Below are 5,563 nucleotides of genomic sequence, written 5' to 3' on the forward strand. Positions count from 1 at the left end.
TTAAAAACACGAGAGAATATGGATTGATTTTATGTTCGATGGGAGCGCGTCATAGTTGTCCCAACTCATCATTTTTGTTCGTGACATATCAGCTTATAAAGATTAATTAAATATAATTATAATTCATGATATTAGTAATCTTCAAAATCAAGAAAAACGAACTTTCTCTACGACAGGTTATATCACAATAATTTGCACTTAAAAATCCATTTTGGGACAAAACATACACAATGAATAGCATATCATTGTAAAAATAAGAATGTGAACCAATGTAAGTCCTAATAGGCGTACAGAAATCACCATATATGGACTATGGTTGTTCATGATGCTAATTAAATAGAGTAACTAATGAATAGATCGATATTATGTTTGTTTTTCCATCTTACTATGAGGGTCTTTCCTGATTTTCTTACCATAATTGTTGGAATGAAAATCGAGAAAGAGTAGCAAGAGTGAAGCATTAAAAACAATATCGACACACCATAGTCCAAATCCAGAGCAGCCTGCAGTAGTAAAGTGATAGTACAACATAATAGGTGAACATATAAATCCCAAAATGAACTGAATAATTTGACAGTCTGTGACTAACTTTTTCCACCAAGGCTTTTTCCCAATAGCACAAAGGAAATAATAAGCGTACATTACAACATGAACTGAAGCATTGATCATAACAACAATATGGATCAACGACTGCCTAGCGTAGATCCCAAGATAACAAAGAAGAGGCACCATCGTATGGTGGTACACGTGGAGGAATGAGAGCCTTCATGATCGAGATCTACTAAGAATGATCAAAAGAGTGTCCACAAATTCAAGAATCTTTGACAAGTAATAAACGTGGATCCAAAAGAACACGGGTCCACGTGGAAGAGTAGTACTATTATTGTCCGCAGGGAAGCAAAATACCCATCGTCTCCAATCATGTCGTGGCATTTGGTGGAAGACAGCGAGGCTGCAGCCAACGATCATGATAACAGAGACGAGGCAAAGGACCAGGCTGTGCACGGCCGTGATGCGGTGGAGAGAGGTGGTTGGGAGTGTGGGGAGGAGTGATGAGAAGCAAAAAGATAATAGTGTAATGGACAAGTAAATAGAAATTGAGAGGGTGAGGAAACAGAGGGAGGAACCAAAAGTGTGGCCTTGTTTCCACTCAAATTGGCTAATGGTTGGGTGGTCAACAAGCCAATAGTGAACTCTAGTATAAAGATCTTTCATTTTTAGAGTTCAACTTATAAATGGAACTCTATATCGAATGCATAAATATACATATATAGAGTGTCAAAGTGTCTGCTAATTAAAAATATTCATTTTACTCTTGGCTTTTGCATGTATAATAAGGTTCAACCTTAAAATATTAAGAGCATGTTTGATATTGTTGTTGGGAGGTCAAAAGTTTTTTTTCTTTTATAAAAAAAATATCTTTTTTGAAAAATCAAGTGTTTGTCAAACCCTCAAAAGTATTTTTAAATAGAAGCAGAAGCAGTTTTTCTGTTGTCGAGAAGAAGCTAAAAATTTCTGTTTCTTAAAAAAAGTAGAAGCAAAAAATTATTTTTTTGAAGACTAAAATATCTCTTACATATTTACATATTTATCAATATATCTCTTATTTAATTAATTAGCATATTTCATAAGTTTTTTAAAGTTTCATTCAAGAATTTTATTTTTTATTTTATTTATGTTTATATATTATTATTTATATTTTATATATTATTTTACGTATTATTAGAAATAGGTAATAATAATATTTTGCATGATTAAAAAAAAAGTAACAATTAAAGATTTTAGCTCTCCCAAAAATGTAACAAATAAAATAATTTATTTTCTTAATTTACGTATTCCATTATTTTAATTATATATATATATATATATATATATATATATATATATATATAACTTTAGAGGATTATGACAAAAAAAAAATAGCAAAAGATTGAATCCAAAAAAAAAATAGGTTACAAATAACAAAAATGTTCTTCTTTTCAATATTTTTCAACAATACTTTAGTAAAATCTTAAAAAATAATAATTAAATATTTCAACTCCCCTAAAAAGATAACAAATAAAAAAATTATTTTTCTTAGTTTAAATAATCTTAAAAGCACATTGTTATTTGACATTTTGGTAATTTGACTATCAAAAACACTTTTTCTTTTATAAAAGATAGTCAAACACAAATTGCTTATGAAAACACTTTTTAAATAAATTTGCCAAAGATAACTTTTTTTTTAAAAGCACTTTTAAAAAAAGCTATTTTAAAAAAATACTTCTAAAAATAAGCAGTTTTTAGCAGTAATAACAAACATACTCTAAGTTTAATATGAAATTTATTTATTGGATCCCCCACTTATATATCTGATAAAAGTAACATTTTCCATAAACTTAAAGTCAAATGTCATCCTAATATGTGCAAAGCTAAGTTTTACTTTTTCGATTCATTTTTACTTAGCTTGTTAAATTTGAATTTTGCATGCCTATTAAGAAAAATATTATTTCCTCCATTTCAAATTAATTTAATTATCGAGAAATTTTTCATTTTTCAAATTAACTTAATTGTTCAATTTTCAGGATAACTTTTAAAATATTCTTCCAATTTTACCCTTGATCAGTTAGTATCGAAATTAGTTATGATAATGAATATTTAGTTATTTTAATCATAAATTTGACAATAATTAATAAGGGTAAAACTGGGAAGCTATGCCTAATTTATGTTTTAACCTTCTTTTCTTTAAGGGAGTGAAACACATCAACAATTCAATTAAATACATATTTTACAGTTATTCCTTATTTTTTTTAGAACTGATTTAAAATTATTTTTTAAAATAACTTTAATTAATTAAATCTATGATTTTTGTGGTGTTGACACGTAGGCATTTTTTCTTCTCTTATTATATATAGATTATTATTATTATTATTAGATAAATACTTTTTTGATAATCAGTTTTTAATTATGTATATATTATTGTTTTTTTTAAACTGAAAATTCAAGAATGCGTGTTACATTTTTTACCGTTATACCCTATTTTTTAGAACTGATTTTAAAAAATGTTTTAAATGTTATAAAATAATTACTTAGCAAACTAAGACAATAGAAAGAGTAATGTACTGTATTTATTCCTTCATTCGTTATTTTCTTCAAATGAAGTGCAAAGCTCTTTTATAGGCAATGTGCATGAGGTAGTGGATGGCAGACACAAGCCATCCATCTCTTGGCACAAGGTGCACAAAAAAGTCACACTTTTAACGTTGCCATACACATACTATCCATAAGCCACGTTGAGACATCCATATGTTCATAACACACCCCCTTGGATGTCTATGCCTAACTAAAGAAACTTTTAGGGAAGGAAAATGAGTACATATATCTTTAAATACGCATTTGTTTGTTGCCTCATTAAAAACTTTGTTAAGAAAACTCAATGGGACAAAATCTAGACAAAGGAAAAAAGAGTACAATGCGTATTCTACTCCCCCTGATGAAGACCACTATTTATATTGTGAAGTCTTCCAATTTTGTGTACCATCTTCTCAAGAGTTGAGGCTGGTAAAGATTTGGTGAATAAATCTACTGGATTATCACTTGAATGGATTTGTTGTACATCAATATCACCATTCTTCTGGAAATCATGTGTGAAGAATAATTTTGGTGAAATGTGCTTCGTTCTATCTCCCTTTATGAAGCCTCCTCTTAATTGAGCTATGCATGCAACATTGTCTTCAAAGAGCACTGTGGGTACCTTGATATCATACTTCAAACCACTTCTTTCTTTGATGAAATGTATCACTGAACTCAACCATACACATTCTCTACTTGCTTCATGAACGACTATTATCTCAGCATGATTTGAAGAAGTAACGACAATGGACTGCTTCGTAGATCGCCATGATATAACAGTACCTCTGTATGTGAACAAATAGCCTGTTTGAGATCGAGCTTTATGTGGGTCAAATAAATAACCTGCATCTGCATGACCAACAAGATCTGAACTATTTTTGTTAGTATAAAACAGACCCATATCACTAGTCCCTTTTAGATATTGCAATATATGTTTAACTCCATTCCAATGTCTTCGTGTAGGGGAAGAACTATATCTTGCTAATAAATCAATAGAAAATGCTATGTCAGGTCTCGAGGCATTAGCAAGATACATAAGTGCGCCAATTGCACTAAGATAAGGTACTTCAGGATCAAGTGGTTTCTCATTCTCTTTTTGAGGTCGGAATGGATCTTTACTCACTTCAAGTGATCGGACAACCATTGGAGCACTTAATGGATGTGCTTTGTCCATGTAAAGTTGTTTCAAAATTTTCTCAGTATAGGCAGATTGATGGATGAAGACCCCGTCTGCTAAATGTTCTATTTGTAGACCAAGACAAAGTTTTGTCTTTCCAAGGTCTTTCATCTCAAATTCTTTATTTAGATATTCAATTGCCTTTTGAACCTCTTCTGGAGTTCCAATGAGATTAATGTCATCAACATAAACAACAAGAATAACAATGCCTGATGTTGTTTTCTTAATAAAAATACAAGGATAAATGACATCGTTTATATAATCTTGTTTTATCAAGTACTTACTGAGGTGATAATACCACATGCTCCCTGAATGCTTTAAGCCATATAATGACTTTTGTAGCTGATTGAACACATTTCCCGAGATTTTGAACTATATGCTTCAGGCATTTTAAGTCTTTCTGGAACTTTCATATAAATTTCATTATCAACTGAACCGTAAAGATAAGCTGTTACCACATCCATCAGATGTATTTCAAGGTTTTCATGCACAGCTAAACTGATGACATATCGAAAAGTTATTACATTCAAAACCGGTGAATATGTTTCTTCACATTCGACACCGGGTCGTTGAGAGAATCCTTTCGCAACAAGGCGTGCCTTGTATCTTACAATTTCATTTCTCTCATTTTGCTTTCGTACGAAGACCAATTTATAGCCAACTAATTTAACATCACTAGGCGTTTGGACTACTGGTCCAAAAACCTCACGTTTAGCAAGTGAGTCTAATTCTAATTGAATTGCCTTTTGCCATTTTGGCCAATCACATCTTCGTCGACATTCTTCAACAGTTAGAGATGCAAGATCCTCATTGTCTTGCATAATGTTAAGTGCAACATTATATGCGAAAACATTATTCACTACAATTTTTGATCGATCTAAACTTATCCCATTACTTGTAGAACTTATTGAAAGTTCTTCATTCACTAGAGTCTCGGGTTCACTGATTTCTTCAAGAATATCAGGATTAATCAGATCTTGAACTTCTTCATGAAACTCTTTTATAGTGTCATCTTTATTACTTTTCGTGCTTCTTTTTCTAGAATTTTTGTCTTTTGAACCCAATGGTCTCCCACGGTTCAAGCGTGTTTGGGATTCAGAAGCCATGACACTTGTAGATGGTCCTTTTGGGACGTCAATTCAGATAGGCACATTCAATGTAGGAATATGTGACTTTGTTATCCTTTTCAAATCAGTAAATGCGTCTGGCATTTGATTTGCTATGTTTTGCAAATGAATGATCTTCTGGACCTCTTGTTCACAAACAGGGGAGCAT

The 5,563-nt window shown here is 31.2% G+C and overlaps 1 pseudogene; it reads right to left on the reverse strand.

Annotated features, from left to right (window-relative positions):
• Window positions 1-271: 271 nt before the first annotated feature.
• LOC125864908 (elongation of fatty acids protein 3-like) lies at window positions 272-1,215 on the reverse strand (annotated as a pseudogene).
• Window positions 1,216-5,563: the final 4,348 nt, after the last annotated feature.

The sequence above is a fragment of the Solanum stenotomum genome, chromosome 5 (genome assembly GCF_019186545.1).
Source record: "Solanum stenotomum isolate F172 chromosome 5, ASM1918654v1, whole genome shotgun sequence".
Classification (NCBI taxonomy): Eukaryota; Viridiplantae; Streptophyta; class Magnoliopsida; order Solanales; family Solanaceae; genus Solanum; species Solanum stenotomum.